The sequence below is a fragment of the Oncorhynchus gorbuscha genome, unplaced genomic scaffold, assembly GCF_021184085.1.
Source record: "Oncorhynchus gorbuscha isolate QuinsamMale2020 ecotype Even-year unplaced genomic scaffold, OgorEven_v1.0 Un_scaffold_4212, whole genome shotgun sequence".
Classification (NCBI taxonomy): Eukaryota; Metazoa; Chordata; class Actinopteri; order Salmoniformes; family Salmonidae; genus Oncorhynchus; species Oncorhynchus gorbuscha.
The window spans coordinates 1-18,989 of record NW_025748282.1 but is presented as its reverse complement, the minus strand read 5'-3'; the positions used below and the strand labels follow the sequence as shown (position 1 = coordinate 18,989).

At 41.3% G+C, this 18,989-nt stretch overlaps 1 long non-coding RNA gene across 2 annotated transcripts; it reads right to left on the bottom strand.

Annotated features, from left to right (window-relative positions):
* Window positions 1-3,664: 3,664 nt before the first annotated feature.
* On the bottom strand, window positions 3,665-8,212 carry LOC124028459. 2 transcript variants are annotated; one of them, XR_006837591.1, is made up of 3 exons: window positions 8,158-8,212; window positions 5,706-5,765; window positions 3,665-5,497 (listed from the first exon to the last, which is right to left on the bottom strand). It is a non-coding gene; the product is annotated as an uncharacterized LOC124028459 (long non-coding RNA). The 2 variants fall into 2 exon arrangements; XR_006837592.1 differs by lacking the exon at window positions 8,158-8,212 and adding an exon at window positions 5,973-6,005.
* Window positions 8,213-18,989: the final 10,777 nt, after the last annotated feature.

Genomic DNA, 18,989 nt, shown 5'->3' with positions numbered 1-18,989 from the left:
TTATAAAACTATTTCATCAGATAATATATTTTTGTATATTTTAGTTTTCTGACATTTATACAATCTTTTTATAATTTTTTTTTTCTGCTCAAATTTTAAGTTTCTAAAGTTTTGAATAGAAAAGGCCCTTCAAGACAGTCTAAAGCCTTTTTGGCATCAACCACCATTTGTGATACATCTATATCGTTTTTTACATATTGTTTTAAACTGAAATGTGTTTTTGTTTGTCTATTTTTAATAAACTCTGTTTGATTAATGTTAAGTCTGGTAATACTTTTGCCATTCTTATAAGCTTTATTATTTGATTGTCACAGTTGATTAAACTTGTGGGTCTATAATCAGTAGGGGACTCTCCAGATGGTCCTGAATTTAATATAACTGAAATGGTTTGATACATAACGTGTGTCATTTGAGTAAATTGGGCTGCTACTTTGTCCCAGAATGTCAAATAAAATTATGTGGGAAATCTGGTGCTTTCCATACCTGGTGCTTTCAATACCTGGTGCTTTCAATACCTGGTGCTTTCCATACCTGGTGCTTTCCATACCTGGTGCTTTCCATACCTGGTGCTTTCCATACCTGGTGCTTTCCATACCTGGTGCTTTCCATATCTGGTGCTTTCCATATCTGGTGCTTTCCATATCTGGTGCTTTTCATACCTGGTGCTTTCAATACCTGGTGCTTTCCATACCTGGTGCTTTCCATACCTGGTGCTTTCAATACCTGGTGCTTTCCATACCTGGTGCTTTTCATACCTGGTGCTTTTCATACCTACATTTACATTTAAGTCATTTAGCAGACGCTCTTATCCAGAGCGACTTACAAATTGGTGCATTCACCTTATGACATCCAGTGGAACAGACACTTTACAATAGTGCATCTAAATCTTAAATTTGGGGGGGGGGGTGAGAGGGAATACTTATCCTATCCTAGGTATTCCTTAAAGAGGTGGGGTTTCAGGTGTCTCCGGAAGGTGGTGATTGACTCCGCTGTCCTGGCGTCGTGAGGGAGTTTGTTCCACCATTGGGGGGCCAGGGCAGCGAACAGTTTTGACTGGGCTGAGCGGGAGCTGTACTTCCTCAGTGGTAGGGAGGCGAGCAGGCCAGAGGTGGATGAACGCAGTGCCCTTGTTTGGGTGTAGGGCCTGATCAGAGCCTGGAGGTACTGAGGTGCCGTTCCCCTCACAGCTCCGTAGGCAAGCACCATGGTCTTGTAGCGGATGCGAGCTTCAACTGGAAGCCAGTGGAGAGAACGGAGGAGCGGGGTGACATGAGAGAACTTGGGAAGGTTGAACACCAGACGGGCTGCGGCGTTCTGGATGAGTTGAAGGGGTTTAATGGCACAGGCAGGGAGCCCAGCCAACAGCGAGTTGCAGTAATCCAGACAGGAGATGACAAGTGCCTGGATTAGGACCTGCGCCGCTTCCTGTGTGAGGCAGGGTCGTACTCTGCGGATGTTGTAGAGCATGAACCTACAGGAACGGGCCACCGCCTTGATGTTAGTTGAGAACGACAGGGTGTTGTCCAGGATCACGCCAAGGTTCTTGGCGCTCTGGGAGGAGGACACAATGGAGTTGTCAACCGTGATGGCGAGATCATGGAACGGGCAGTCCTTCCCCGGGAGGAAGAGCAGCTCCGTCTTGCCGAGGTTCAGCTTGAGGTGGTGATCCGTCATCCACACTGATATGTCTGCCAGACATGCAGAGATGCGATTCGCCACCTGGTCATCAGAAGGGGGAAAGGATAAGAGAGACCATGTGAGGTTATGACAGAGCCAAGTGACTTGGTGTATAGCGAGAATAGGAGAGGGCCAAGAACAGAGCCCTGGGGGACACCAGTACCTGGTGCTTTCCATACCTGGTGCTTTCCATACCTGGTGCTTTTCTTCACGCGAATGTTTAACAGTGTCTAATATTTACTTTTAGGTGATTTCTTTGATATTTTTGTTTTTGCTGATAGTTGAGTCTAAGAAGCCTGTAGATCAATCCAACTGTTATTTCATTCTGATTGATATTGATTTTCATAGAAGCTTTTTAAGTTGGTATTAATATCGTTATTTGTTTTATAATTAAATCTGGTTTGACATGTTCTTGTTTTGTGAGGGCTGTGATTGACTGTAGGCCTCCAGGTTGGACTTGAGACACCCCATTAGAAAATCTGGATTTAGAGGGTTTTTTTCCTCACAAAATTGTCACATGGTGTAACGGCGTTCGTCTGTTGAATGAAGAGAGTCGGACCGAAGCGCAGCGTGTAGGTTACTCATGACTTTAATGAAAGATATGACGGTACATGAAATAACTGAAATACGAAAACAAACGAAACGTGAAACTAATTACAGCCTATCTGGTGAATACTACACAAAGACAGGAACAAACACCCACAAAATACAAAGCGAACTCAGGCTACCTAAATACGGTTCCCAATCAGAGACAACGATAAGCACCTGACTCCAATTGAGAACCCCCTCAGGCAGCCAAGCCTAACTAGATACACCCCTAATCATACCCAATCCCAATGCTAATAAAACCCCAATACGAAACACAACATATAAACCCATGTCACACCCTGGCCTACCCAACCATATAACAAAAACACAAAAATCAACGACCAAGGCGTGACAGAACCTCCCCCCTAAGGTGCGGACTCCCGGACGCACCTCAAGAGCATAGGGAGGGTCCGGGTGGGCGTCTGTCCATGGTGGCGGTTCTGGCTCGGGACGTGGACCCCACTCCATTAATGTCCTATTTCCTCCCCTTCGCGTCCTGGGATAATCCACCTTCTCCGCCGACCATGGCCTAGTAGTCCTCACCCAGATCCCCACGTAACTGAGGAGCAGCTCGGGACAGAGGGGCAGCTCGGGACAGTTTTAAACCATTTGTCAGCCGTGTAGTCACCCCTCCACGCTGTCTGATCTGGTAGTTTTAAACCATTTGTCCGCCGTGTAGTCACCCCTCCACGCTGTCTGATCTGGTCGTTTTAAACCATTTTACACGTCAGTAGCAACCTGTCAATGTACTGGTCTAACATGTTAATTGTAAAGCAAATATTTTTAAGCACTCAACTTGGAGGGTGGTTCCGTCACGTTGTCACAATGTCTGTGCTCACGTGGGCGTGGTTACCGACTTGGCAAAAGTCTATATGAAAAAAACATGATCTCATTTAGAAGGCTAAAATCACATTTAATCTTTTCACAAATAGTTCAATTTAATCATATGTTTTACAACATTTAGATGTAACTCTGACATATACATTGTGAAAGCTCTTAAAGTTACAATGTTTCCGTTCTAACGTCTTCAATGATATCACAAAACAACAATTGATTTAACATGATTGTTCTTTAAGACTGTCTGCCTGTCGAGGACAAGTGACAGGAAGAATTAGCCACAGCACCTGATCAAGCATCTCTTGATTCTGCCTCCTTCCTCATCTTTTAACTCTTTCTCACCTCTCCCTCCAGATGAAATTCTGCATCTAGTGACTTCTGATTTCCCAACAATCTGCCCACTCATCCCATCCATCTCATTACATCATTTAAAGCTACTGTTATTGTCATGTTGTCATTATCTGCTAATAAAGTTTGCACACCATATCATACTGGGCATATTTACATTTACGTCATTTAGCAGACGCTCTTATCCAGAGCGACTTACAAATTGGATATAATATGTGAGATACACAGATGAACTAAAAAACTACTAACACTGCAGTGCCTGGACTTCGCAGTCTCCCTCTTCAAGTCCCCCTTCCGAGACTGCCTATTTGAGAACAAGTGACAGGCAGAACCTCCCAACCACACAGCACCCACCTCTTTATTCCACACACCAGAGTTAACTATGTCTGCCATGTGTGTACAAAAAAATCATCTGTGAAAATAAAAACGATCAGAGTTTATGTATTACAATCTTAAATATTGCCAGGCATCCTTTGATGGTATTTATTTGTTCCACATTATTCATTGTTGTATGCTAGGACCTACAATAGACACACACACACACACACACACACACACACATATATATTTCATATTCAACCACAAGGGCTAGTTTAAAATAACAGTTAAAATAAAACAGGACAGCCAGACAATCAAATGGAAATGAGCTGACTGTGATCTGTAAGGTAAGTCACTTTAATGTGTCAAGCAGATTACACGCGTTTATTGTCATTTCCGAAATGTAGCAACATGTAAGACGTGGATTTCATGTTGTAATGTTAACAAGGTACCAAAAAGTAGTACGAATTCATGTTTGTATTTGATTAGCTAAACAAAACTTTTAAACGGCGAAATTGTTGGGGAAAATCAGCTTTGTTTGCATAGCGATGATGAAAAGAACATAATTTAGGCTGTAATGATCTCCAAAATTATAATCATTAGGTCATCACACCATTCGTTTAGCAACGGACGCTAAGTTTATCTAATCCCGTTGTGGCGTAGAGGGGGACATTATTTGGCATGACAGGCCCAATGTGTGCCATGAAAACAAACCATCACACAACCACCACCAGCCTGCAATGCTGACACACAGCATTAATGCATGGAATGATGTTTTTTTTCCATACCCTAGTCCTACCATCAGCATGAAACAGCAGGAACAGGGATTCATCAGACCAGGCAAAGATGTTCAAATCCTCCAGTGTCCAGTCTTTTCAATTCTTAGCCCACTCCAACTGCAGTGTCTTGTTTTCTGCTGAAAGCTAATGGGGATCCATAATAAATAAACAGCATTAAGGATTGATAGCTTTCACCTGGGTTCACCTGGTCAGTCTGTCATGGAAAGAGCAGGTGTCCTTAATGTTTTGTACACTCAGTGCATGTTGTCTACTAGCTCATTCCCACAGAAACCTGCAGAGGGAAGCAGTTCCACCCAGTCAACCATCAGACTCCATTGTGAGACGTCTCACAAAGGATATTCAACCCTAAAAGCAAATTCAAGGTCATCTCAATATCATTACAGCAGAAGCTAACAAAACACACCAAAACTGACAAGGTGCACACTGATCAGTAAAGAGAGGCTAACATTCTATAAACGCCCCATTTCCTCTGCACAGTTCTCTCACAGTGAGAAAATAGGATTTCAAGTGCTCTACGCTTTCTCCATTTGATCCAATTCAACATTGCCAATTATTTAATGACATGATAAATAAGTGGAGAATCTAATCTTCGCTGGTCTGAGAGAACTGATGAGGCTTCTCTCCTGTGTGTATAAGTTCATGTAGTTTTACGTTGCCCAGACGAGAGAAACTCTTCCCACAGTCAGAGCAGGAATAAGGCTTCTCTCTCGTGTGTGTTCTCTGATGAACTTTTAGCTTAGTTGATGTTGTGAAGCTCTTCCCACAGTCAGTGCAGGAATACAGATTCTTTCCTGTGTGTATTTTTAGGTGTATTTTTAGCTTTGATAGAAATGGCAAAATCTTCTCACAGTGTGGGCAGTGGTGAGACCTCTTAGCTCTGTGATCTTCCAGCTGCTCTCTGGATGTAGAGAATGTCTCAACATGGTCTCCTGTGTGAACAACATCAGAAGAACCAGTCAGTTGGTGTGATATACATGTCAATCAAATGTATTTTATGAACCCCTTTTTACATCAGCAGTTGTCACAAAGTGCTTTTCAGAAACCCAGCCTAAAACACCAAAGAGTAAGCAATGCAGAAGCACAGTGGCTAGGAAAAACTCTGAAGAAGAAATGTAGGAAGAAACGTAGAGTAAAAACCTCAAGGGGTGGCCAGTCCTCTTCCTACTGTACTTGGTGACATGTATCCATATCAGTAGGCTGTACAACACAAAAAGAGAATTACAACTATTCTAAAAATGGGTAAGAGTCAAAAGCTAAAAAGGTACAAAAGGAGTGAAAATGATGAGCCATTTCATCCTTCACCGCCATCACAAGGGTTAGTCACTACACAGACTCCTTCTACAGCAACTTTTCATGCACAGTGGAGAAGTTGGGACGAACAACAAACTTAAAACTTGTGCTTACCATGAGAAACAGATGTCCCAATCTTCTCCATCTTTAATGTTGACATTCAGCTCCAGTGTTTGACTGCAGTCTTCCAGCTTCACTGATGCCATCTCTGGATCCTGCAGTGCAAACTGGGCTCCACTGTTACAATCAGGACCCAGTGACTGTAGGTTTGGACTCAGTGTAGAAGGAGAGAGGAGGGCTGAGTTTGTCCTCACTGTTGATGTAGTAAAGAGAAACAGACACAAAGTTATTGTCTTGACAGTTCTGGCACTTTATTCTCTAAAAATGATATTTCTTAATGTTCAATTACCTAAGTCGTCTACTGGTCTACACCGGGAAACAGTGTATTCGGAAAGTATTCAGACCCCTTGACTTTTTTTTGTTGCATTACGTTTTTCTAAAATGATTCAAATGTTTATTCCCCCTCATCAATCTACACACATTTTATTTTTATTTCACCTTTATTTCACCAGGTGGGCTAGTTGAGAACAAGTTCTCATTTGCAACTGCGACCTGGCCAAGGTAAAGCAAAGCAGTTCGACACAAACAACACAGAGTTACACATGGAATAAACAAAACATAGTCATTAATGAAGTAGAACAAAAGAAAACAAAAAGTCTATATACAGTGAGTGCAAATAAGGTAAGTTAAGGAAATAAATAGGCCATGGTTGCAAAGTAATTACAATATAGCAATTAAACACTAATTAAACAATACCCCACAATTACAAAGTAAAAGTTTTTTTTTCATGTTTGCAAATTTAAAAAATTAATAACTGAAATATCACATTTACATAAGTATTCAGACTCATTTACTCAGTACTGTTTTGAAGCACCTTTGGCAGCGAGTACAGCCTTGAGTCTTCTTGGGTATGACGCTACAAGCTTGGCACACAGATCCTCTCAAACTCTGTCAGGTTGGATGGGAGCGTCGCTGCACAGCTATTTTCAGGTCTCTCCAGAGAAGTTTGAATGGGTTCAAGTCCGGTGTCTGGTTGGGCCACTCAAGGACATTCAGAATTGTCCTGAAGCCACTCCTGTGTTGTCTTAGCTGTGTGCTTAGGGTCATTGTCCTGTTGGAAGGTGAACCGTCGCCCCAGTATGAGATCCTGAGCACTCGAGCAGGTTTTCATCAAGGATCTCTGTACTTTTCTCTGTTCATCTTTCCCCTCGATCCTGACAAGTCTTCAAGGCCCTTCCGCTGAAAAACATCCCCACAGCATGATAGTGTCACCAACATACTTCCCCGTAGGGATAGTGCCAGGTTTCCCCCAGACATCACGCTTGGCATTCAGGCCAAAGAGTTCAATCTTGATTTCATCCAACCAGAGAATCTTGTTTCTCATGGTCAGAGTCCTTTAGGTGCCTTTTGGCAAACTCCAAGTGGGCTTTCACGTGCCTTTTACTCAGGGGTGGCTTCCGTCTGCCCACTCTACCATAAAGGCCTAATTGGTGGAGTAATGCAGAGATGATTGTCCTTCTGGAAGGTTCTCTCATCTCCATAGAGGAACTCTGGAGCTCTGTCAGAGTGCCCATCAGGTTCTTGCTCACCTCCCTGACTAAGGCCCTTCTCCCAAGCTTGTTCGGTTTGGCAGGCCGGCCAGACAATTATTGGAAGAGTCTTGGTAGTTCCAAACTTCTATCATTAGGGAATGATGGAGAGGACACTGTGTTCTTGGGGACCTTCAAAGCTGCAGAAATGTTTTGGTACTCTTCCCCAGATCTGTGCCTCGACACAATCCTGTCACAGAGCTCTACAGACGATTCCTTCGACCTCATGGCTTGGTTTTTGCTCTGACATGCACTGTGGGACCTTACATAGACAGGTGTTTGCCTTTACAAATCATGTCCAATTCATTGAATTTACCACAGGTGAACTCCAAGTTATAGAAACATCTCAAGGATGATCAATGGAAACAGGAAGCAAATGTTTTCGCTTTGTCATGAGGATTTTTTATAACGTAACATTATATGGAAAAAGTCAAGGGATCTGAATACTTTCTGAATGCCCTGTACATCAGCCACTCACTATCACAAGGGTTAATAATGACAGACTCATTTCATAGAACAATACTGGTGTCAAACCATGCAAGTCTCAGTAGCATGAAATAACATTACTTTCTCATTGAAACAGTTCTACAGCAACTTTTCATTCACAGTTGGAAGTTGGAACGAACAACAAACTTAGAACCTGCTCTTACCATGAGAAACAGATGTCCCCATCTTCTCCTCCTCTTCTTCATCTTTAATGTTGACATTCAGCTCCAGTGTTTGACTGCAGTCTTCCAGCTTCACTGATGCCATCTCTGGATCCTGCAGTGCAAACTGGGCTCCACTGTCACAATCAGGACCCAGTGACTGTAGGTTTGGACTCAGTGTGGAAGGAGAGATCAGGCTGTGTTTGTCCTCACTTGAGGTTACCGGCCTCAGACTTTATTCAAGTCGGCCAGTAGTAATAAAGAGAAACAGACAAAAGTTAGTCTTGAAAGTTCTGGCATTTTCTAAAAATACATTATATTTCTTGTTCAATTATCTTACTTGAAATAGGGACCAGTACTGTTTATATTTAGGTGCAGGATCTCCACAACACTTTTGAGTTAATATTCTATAAGAGGAACATGAGCTCAAGCAGTAGAAATTTGAGGTGGGTACACAGCTCTGGTGAGCTCCCGTCCAAGTCAAGCACTGATCTCATTTCAATGGATCAGGTAGATAAGCATTGGCAACAAAACATTAATCAATTCACATTAGACAAAGTACATGCTTTAAATTAGGCTATGCAACTTTAAAGCACTTCATCTATAGTAGATACAGAATGTACATGCATAAATGACAAAAACCATGTATTACAAGGTTGCAGCTTGTTTGTACTATTTTCCTGAATAACCTTGCCTTCGATATATTGTTACAATACAAAACCAATAGCATTTCCGTTCACACCATACTAACATTTATAAAGATTGAAACAACTGAATATGTCTGAATATTACTACACATGTCGAAAACGGATAATTACTTTCAGCTTCAAAACAGTACTGCAACCGTCAAATTGTCTCTCCCTGCTGCACCCGCACTGCCCGAAGCCCGTTTACGCAGAATTACTTTGAGAAAAGTATGTACATCCACTCAGACAAACCAAGTCTCTAGTTATGGAACTTGTCAAGTAGTTATCACGTTCTTCATTCTGTTTGACACAAAAATAACACATCAAACCTTAACCAAAAGTGTTAATAACTTAAAAGATTTGTCACCTAGCATAGCATGACATGTTCTTTCGATGTTAGAAATGTAAATATTCTATTACATACCTGTAGTAATAAATAGAGACGGACACAATGATTCTCTTCTAGACTGCACGCTTTCTTTATTCTGAAGAATGTTGCGCGCCTGTCCGGAACTTCCTGTTCCCCATTACCACAGTGCAACCGTCCGTACGTTCCGGGATCCTTGGAATAGCCCTACCCCATTACATGAGAAGGGGGTTGGTGCCACGGACTCCTCCTCCTCCGAGACATTGAGTCGTAAGAAAAGCCGTGCGTGAAACATGTAACGTAACAGTAAAAAATTATAATCTGTAAACGTACTATGTTACGACCATGAATGAACATTTACACTTAAGTGTTTACTTTACGTCTCCCTTTACTCGGTTACAGATCTTTTTAATATATACACATTTGTGTCTGGAATGTGGAATCTGAAAAACCGAATGCAGCTATTCAATAATTGCAGCTTCCCGTTTCATTTTCAAAATAAAAGTCTAGATCTTGTTTTAGAACAGCATTGTACCAGTAGATAGCGTAATATAGGCTTGAGCCTTCAGCAAATGACTTGTGTGAGAATTATACAATAGAGACACAGAAGAGCATTGTCTAGAAAAACCGCCTGAGCTGCAAAACAGAAAGTAAATATGATTTAGACTAGGCCTATTCCACTATCTAAATACGGCATGATGTTGTGTGTTATTTAATGGCCATATAATTGCATAATTTATTTTTATAGCCATGTGGGGCTAATGAATCATGTAACCTTATGAATCACACGATTTCTACTATTTGGGAGCACGAACTTCCATAAAAAAATCTGCCGTTTCCAGCTACAATAGTTAGTTACAACATTAACAACGTCTACACTGTATTTCTATCAATTTTATGTTATTTTAATGGACATAAAATGTAACACAATAAGATTACATAGCTTCTAATGACTACTGAAAAGTTCAAATTCAAACCCTCCTTGTAAGATATATATAATTTTGGACTTTTCAGTAGTCATTAGAAGTTATGCAATCTTATTGTGTTACTTAATATATATATATATATTTAGCAAATATTTTCTTAACTCTATTTCTTGAACTGCATTGTTGGTTAAGGGTCTTTAAGTTTACACCTGTTGTATTCGGCGCATGTGACAAGAACAATTTGATTTGAGTGATATACTGTATGCTTCATTAAGGTTGGCTTCATCTGTACCTCAGAGGTGGCACGTAAGTCACAGAAAATAATTGAGGCAGCTGCTGAGAAGTATCTGGGTATTTAACTTCAGAAGAGTTACAGGATGTGTTGGGTGGTGGTGTCCCGTCCTCCCAGGCCGTTGGCATGGTGCAGGAGCAGATCGGGTCAAAGTAGTGGTAATGATTGTAGAGTTCTTTTAAAAAAACAACGTTTTTGCTTTTCCCGTTTTCCCATTTTGTATTTTAAAGTGCAATGTGTTTATATTATAGTCCAGTTGGGAGCGGTAATGCTACATATTCGATTCCAACCGCAGTTAAACTCCAAAGCAGAGGAAGTAGTAGTTCCGGGGAAGCGCGCTCCATTCTTCAGATAAAGGAAGCGCTAGAAATGTGCTGTAAACACGGTATCCTTTGTGTCCATTATTACAGGTATGTAATAGCACGTTTAAACTTTCCAATGTCGAAAGACCACGTCATAACATGCTAGGTAACACATCCGTCAAGGTATTACCACGTTTGGTAAAGGTTGTGTGTGTTATTTATGTGTCAAACCGAGTGTGTGAAAAACGTGAAACGATTTTGCAAGTCACGTAGCTAGATTTTTCTTTTTGAACGTGTATCAAAATGTAAATTTATTTATAATGAATGTATTTGAGATATTATTGGCTTTGTGTAAAAATAAAAAGTCTTACGAGTTGGTAAAATGGCGGTGCGCAATCTGTCTGCATTTAATGATGACGTACAATAGAACCACATTAATCAAATAGTAATCAGTCAAGAAAAAACACGTGCAAATGTGTATCTTATAAGAAAATCAATGATTTTCTCCAAAACAACTGCCTTTACACAACTTTCTAATGATGATATAGAAAAACTATTTTGTAAGGATTGATAATCTGAAATCAGATAGAAATAAATGTTTCCAGTGCATGGGAAGTCACTGCGGAAGCCAAGCCCCAAAAAACAAACAAAAACATATAACGACCTATGTGTGTGCACATTAAGCTGTTAGTTCATATGTCTTGCCCCCGTGATATATAGGACTAAGGCCCGAGACAATAAGAAGACACTGGCAGAATAAATTCAACCACACACTCGTTTTCATTACAAAACCGGAGAGCAACATCTGTTGGGTGAAGTCTATTAAACATATTGTGTGTAACAAACAATTACATTACCTACGGCATGGTCAAGCAAGGTAATGTTAACAACATTTTCTGACTACTTGTAGAGAAACACCAATGCCATCCTCCTCGTTCATTTTGCCTAAAAGGTCTATGACTGTCATAGAGTAAATGCGTTTAGTTTCTGTTGTCCTAGGCTACCTGGCAAAACGTTTTGGCTCATTAGTCTAACTTACTTTCATGGGAAACGATGCGCCAGGCCAGCTAGGTAATATTAGCATACTACATCTAGCTACATGTTGAACTTCCATCCTCTCAGGTCACGGGGCGCAATGTATTGTTGGATCAGAATCACTGTTATAATCATTGGCCAGTGGATAATTAAGGCCGTAAGTCTAAATCCCTATATCTCCATCCATGGCTAAAATCGTCCCTTTTCTAAGTTAGCCAACTATCCACCAGAGGACAACAACACATTGAGATGTCAGTTATGTTTGGCTTCTGATGTGATTGGTCTGAAGGCAAATCCAAACTGGCTTCCCTTGACACTTGTTTTTGGTGGGCCAGGACCAATCACAGCTGAGCCCAGTCAGTTTAGGTCAATGCTGATTGGCTATTATTATTATTATTTATTTTTTAAGGGAGGACAAACGATTGCTGGCTTCCCTTGCATTCAATGTCTGGAAAATACCTATTTTATAGATGTCTTTTCAACTTCATTTTACAAACTGGGACTGTTCTAGTTTTGCTGGGGGTGGAATTTTTGGAGCAGAATGGCAAATAGTGGCCCTGGCTATAGGTCAGGCCCTATTGTGCCCTATTCGGACGGGAGTCGTTTTACTGGGGGAGGTCGGGTTATGTAATTATGTGCACGAGCACAAAACACCACATCTTTCATTTTTGTCCGTTCGAATCTGCCATGACAGTAAGATTTACATGGCAGGAGAGTAATAATTCCAACCAGAATAATCTGCTGTTTTGGGGCAAAATCCAAAGTCCTCTGATATAATACTAGTCCGGTGCAAATCGACATCCCTGTGTTTTGAGAGAAATGTCTGCGTTTGACAGGTGTTGCTCTCGGTTTACCCAAGAAAACAATAGTTCAATATATCGAATCAGTTAAGTACTGCGCATAATGAATGGGCTCCATGCAGCCTATCAACTTTCACAGTCAATGCTTTTGTTTACATGTTTTGTGTTTATGAATTGAATATTACCAAATGCATCAGTAAAAAATATTGAGTCAATTTAATGCAACCTTTGCTGTTAATAGATCGCAAAGCAGCAGCATACAACTGACCTAAAGGTTTGTAAATGATTAACGTTCTCATCCATAGGCTTAAAATGCATCTGGGGTGAAATTGAACTGTTTAGCTCACATCTGAAGGCTGAGGGGCATTTAGGATGTACTGCAGATCGCTAAAATATGCCAATGATTATGATCACACTTTCTCAATTCAAATATTAGGGTGACACTATAGGATAGATTGGTTTAGAAACCAAGCTGGAGTTACCAGTGTGGCCCTTTCACCTGGACATTTTGAAATACTGTATCTTCACTCCTAGAATAAAATCCTCCAGGCTTGCATCATAACTGCCAATTGTGGAAAAATAAATACAGGGGGCCATTTGGGGGGGAAAAGAATCCCGTCAGACTCATCCTCTGGAATAACAGACATTCTGGAGTAATAATTGTTACGCACGCCTCTATGAAGAGGGAACGCAACACCCTGCTACAACTAAACTCTCCGTGAAGTGAAAAAGTTCTGGACTGTAGGTGCAAGAAAGAATGACAACAGGCAGAATGTGGTACCGTTTACAAGGACTTTATTCCTTCACACGGTAATATGGGGAAAAGGGGCTGGACGGAACCAAAGCAAAGAAAGTAAATCTCAAAGCCTCCTCTCTCCTACCTTACCTGCCTACCCACTACTTACCTAATTTAGCACCACCTGGTGCCCTAACCAAAATACAGGGGGTGGTCCGCCCAGGTCTTACCTAGTGTGCCTAGACAGCGAATATGCTAAGGGTATATGTATGCCCGCGGGCCTCTTGCCTAAGCACTCCCTAGGTGCCTTCCCCTTCTCCCCTGGGAACAAATGAAACAGAATATTAAACAATTTCACAAACAAACTAAGAAACAAAGGACATCAAATAAGCTCTATCTGAGCAACAAACTCACAAAACATACCAACTCTCAGCAATGACATCCCAGCAAATCTCTCTAGCAAAATCTCTGCAATGACCTCCCAGAAAAAAAACTCCCAGCAAATCTCCTCCTCCTGAACAGAACACTGGCTTTTATATAGCTTCTAAAGGAATGGGTAATTGGAGACAGCTGTGTCTTGACGAGGGGACGGGGTCAGCTCTCAAATTAGCCATGGAGTCGACCAATCAGCTGCTTGAGGGATTTCAGGAAGCCATTTCCTGAAATAAACACATGCAAATACACAAACTACAACCCATAAACTGGGGAACGTAAGGCTTGTATCATAACTGCCAATTGTGGAAAAATAAAGAATTACAGGGGCCGTTTGGGGGGGGGAGAATCCCGTCCGACTCATCCTCTGGAATAACAGGGGCCGTTTGGGGGGGGGGGGGGGGGAGAATCCCGTCCGACTCATCCTCAGGAATAACAGACATTCTGGAGTAATAATAACAGAAGGTTCTCTAGCCATGCATACATGTGTCACGTAAAGAGAGCAAGGGTTGAGGGATGGGGAATGTTTTTCCTAAACAAATGAGGGATTTTGGGTTCAGATCGTTAGCCTGAAATTAGCTTTAAAACTGCTAAATGTTCTCTCCGCCAACAAGAGGGGTGGGTGATTCTATATATATTTTTATTTGTAATAAATCTGCAAACATTTCTGAACCTGTTTAGGCTTTGATTATGGGTTATTGTGTGTAGATTGATGAGGGGGAAAAACAATTTAATCAATTTTAGAATAAGGCTGTCACTTAACAAAATGTGGAAAAAGACTAGTGTCGTGGATCTTAGGAAAACTCCCCTGGTCAGAAGATACTATCGTCAATAAGTACTAAAGCAGTTAGCGTCTCTGAATGGGGTAGCAGTGCAGGTGTACTAAAGCAGTCAGTGCAGGTGTACTAAAGCAGTTAGTCTCTGAATGGGGTAGTAGTGCAGGTGTACTAACGCAGTCAGCATCTCTGAATGGGGTAGCAGTGCAGATGTACTAAAACAGTTAGTCTCTGAATGGGGTAGCAGTGCAGATGTACTAAAGCAATTAGCGTCTCTGAATGGGGTAGCAGTGCAGGTGTACTAAAGCAGTCAGCATCTCTGAATGGGGTAGCAGTGCAGGTGAACTAAAGCAGTCAGCATCTCTGAATGGGGTAGCAGTGCAGGTGTACTAAAGCAGTTAGTATCTCTGAATGGGGTAGTAGTGCAGGTGTACTAAAGCAGTTAGTATCTCTGAATGGAGTAGTAGTGCAGGTGTACTAAAGCAGTCAGCATCTCTGAATGGGGTAGCAGTGCAGGTGAACTAAAGCAGTTAGCATCTCTGAATGGGATAGCAGCAGTGCAGGTGTACTAAAGCAGTTAGTATCTCTGAATGGGGTAGCAGTGCAGATGTACTAAAGCAATTAGTGTCTCTGAATGGGGTAGCAGTGCAGGTGTACTAAAGCAGTCAGCATCTCTGAATGGGGTAGCAGTGCAGGTGAACTAAAGCAGTCAGCATCTCTGAATGGGGTAGCAGTGCAGGTGTACTAAAGCAGTTAGTATCTCTGAATGGGGTAGTAGTGCAGGTGTACTAAAGCAGTTAGTATCTCTGAATGGGGTAGTAGTGCAGGTGTACTAAAGCAGTCAGCATCTCTGAATGGGGTAGCAGTGCAGGTGAACTAAAGCAGTTAGCATCTCTGAATGGGATAGCAGTGCAGGTGTACTAAAGCAGTTAGTATCTCTGAATGGGGTAGCAGTGCAGATGTACTAAAGCAATTAGTGTCTCTGAATGGGGTAGCAGTGCAGGTGTACTAAAGCAGTCAGCATCTCTGAATGGGGTAGCAGTGCAGGTGAACTAAAGCAGTCAGCATCTCTGAATGGGGTAGCAGTGCAGATGTACTAAAGCAGTTAGTATCTCTGAATGGGGTAGCAGTGCAGATGTACTAAAGCAATTAGTGTCTCTGAATGGGGTAGCAGTGCAGGTGTACTAAAGCAGTCAGCATCTCTGAATGGGGTAGCAGTGCAGGTGAACTAATGCAGTCAGCATCTCTGAATGGGGTAGCAGTGCAGGTGTACTAAAGCAGTTAGTATCTCTGAATGGGGTAGTAGTGCAGGTGTACTAAAGCAGTTAGTATCTCTGAATGGGGTAGTAGTGCAGGTGTACTAAAGCAGTCAGCATCTCTGAATGGGGTAGCAGTGCAGGTGAACTAAAGCAGTCAGCATCTCTGAATGGGGTAGCAGTGCAGGTGTACTAAAGCAGTTAGTATCTCTGAATGGGGTAGTAGTGCAGGTGTACTAAAGCAGTTAGTATCTCTGAATGGGATAGTAGTGCAGGTGTACTAAAGCAGTCAGCATCTCTGAATGGGGTAGCAGTGCAGGTGAACTAAAGCAGTCAGCATCTCTGAATGGGGTAGCAGTGCAGGTGCATGAGTGAGAGACAATTTCACGGTCGCACTATTTTGAAGCTGAATTATGATTATCAGTTTCTACATGTGTACTAATATTCAGACACATTCAGTTGTTTCAATCTTTATCTATAATTGTTACTATGGTGTGAACGGGAAATACAGTTGGCAGTGGTGTAAAGTAACTAAGTAAAAATACTTTGAAGTACTGCTTAAAGGAGATGTTTTCTGTTTTATAAATGGCATGTTATGGTTACGTGCACTTGTGTTGTGTAATTTAAAGTATGTACTTTGTCTAATGTGAATGAATGAATGTTTTTTGTCAATGCTTAGCTACCTGATCTATTGTAATTACATAATTGACTAGAATAAAGTGACAGAACTGTCAAAACAATAACTTGTGTTCGTGTCTCTTTATTACTACAGGCCAAATCAGATTAAGTCTGAGGCCGGTAACATCAACAGTGAGGACAAACCCAGCCTTCCTCTCTCCTTCCACACTGAGTCCAAACCTACAGTCACTGGGTCCTGATTGTGACAGTGGAGCCCAGTTTGCTCTGCAGGATCCAGAGATGGCATCAGTGAAGCTGGAAGACTGCAGTCAAACACTGGAGCTGAATGCCAACATTAAAGATGAAGAGGAGGAGAAATCGGTTTCTCTTAGTAAGCACAGGTTTTTTCTAATTAAGTCTGTGTTCATTCCAACTTCTCCACTGTGCATGAAAAGTTGCAGTAGAACTGTTTCATGATGAACTGTTTCAATGAGAAGGTAGATGTTATTTCATGCTACTGAGACTTGCATGGTTTGACACCAGTATTGTCAGCATTTGTTTTATTCACAGGTCTATCTGGAGTGATCAGAGTGTAGACTGAAGAAGTGGAGTAGACAAACTGCCAGTTTTCGGGTTCTATTATGAAATGAGTGTGTAGTTTCTAACCCCTGTGATAGTGAGTGGAGGATGATATGGCTCATAATTTCCATAACCCTCCCCCCTTTTTAGCTTTCAATAGTTTTATTCCCCCTTTGTATTGCACAGCCTACTTATAAGAATACATACAGTACATTCGGAAAGTATTCAAACCCTGGGTCGGTAGAGACCATGCAATCTCTACCGACTCCCTATGATTTTAAAAACAGAAGGTTTTGTCCTCTTGCATATTAATGTTATTTCCAATAATAGACATGATTAGAATACGGGCCAAAACAACAAATGCAGAAATAATGGTTTTATCAGAAACTTGGCTAAAGAAATCTGTGTCAAATAACTGGATTTCTATTGATGGGTTCATGGTTTCGAGAGCTGATCGGATGAGTAAAGGAGGAGGGGTTGCAATTTATGTTAAATCTGAGTTTAACACCTCTGAAATTCTCTCGATTACCAAACCAAACATTTTGAATTGCTTGCGGTTAAAGTGAAAGTATGTAAGGACTCCCACATCACTGTAGTCGGCTTTGGGAGACACACTAAACCCTCTTAGAGCTACCCCCTATACTGCCCCCGTTGGAGAAAGTGCGTACCCATAGTAAACTGAAAATATTTATTCCCAAAATTGCTAATATATGCATATAAAAATTATTATTGAATAGAAAACACTCTAAAGTTTCTAAAACCGTTAAAATTATGTCTGTATGTAAAGCAGAACTCTCAGGAAGCCTTTCTCCCAAATTCTCTCTGTGAAGAGAAAAGTTGGGTCAACTTTGACGTCATGGCCCCCACCCTTCCCAGGCAGGTACGGATCCAGGAACAGTCTCTATCTGTTCAGCGCGATGTCAGCTTTCAAATGGCACGTTCATTGTGAGAATCCCACGAGCCCTGCACGTTTGGCGGGCGAAATTGCTCGTTTCCCTCTGAAAACAGGCACTCTTTTGCGCGGCGATTTGGAGTACGCTCTTTTTCCATGATGCAGCATTTCAAGCCGGATTGTCTGTTAGCGTTGCTCTTTGTTCTACATGCTAAAAACATCATAAATCTCGATTTTTCACATTGTTTGACCAGTTTAGTGGACATATAATATGTAAATTGGAAGTTTTGATGCGCAAGAGTGCTGGACCAGAAGTCATTTTGGATGCATTTCAGCCGAAGCTGTTAACATGTGCTAATACAGAGATACACAACGTGAAACCAAATGATGTATTGGGTAAGTATGACTCCTTCTACGTCTCCTGATGGAAGAACATCAAAGGTAAGGGAATATTTATGTGGTTATTTGGTGTTTCTGTGGACTCCAAACGTAGAGGAGACATACTGCTAATATCGGAGCGCTGACTCATAGTATAGCCCAGTGAACGATGTCTGTAACGTTAAAAATAAATGTAATACAGCGCTTGCATTAAGAAGTGTATCTTTGTAAATATGTGTAGAACATGTATATTTAGTCATGTTTACTGCTTGTTATCTGACGCTATCTGTCGGAGCTATCATCATTTCTCCTGACATTTGAGTAGCATTTTTTTAAATGTCGTCATTGTAAACAGAGATTTATGGATATAAATGGCATATTATTGAAAAACAATTAAATGTACTGTGTAATATGTAATATTACTGTCATCTGATGAAGATTTTCAAAAGGTTAGTGAATTATTTATTTTTTAATCCTACTTTTAAATGTAATTTTTTTCTGGGACAAAATGGCCGCCGCTTGCCTTTTGTTTCGGTGGTGATCTAATATAAATATGTGCTATGTTTTCGCCGTAAAACATTTTAGAAATCTGACTTGCTGGGTAGATAAACAAGGTGTTTATCTTTCATTTGAGCCATTGGACTTGTTAATGTGTGGAGGTTAAATATTTTTAGGAATATTTTTGCGTTCCATGCGCCACCTTCCAGCTGAACGTGGGTGGGGGGGAGAGTTCCCAAATTGGAACCCTAGTCCCCTTCTG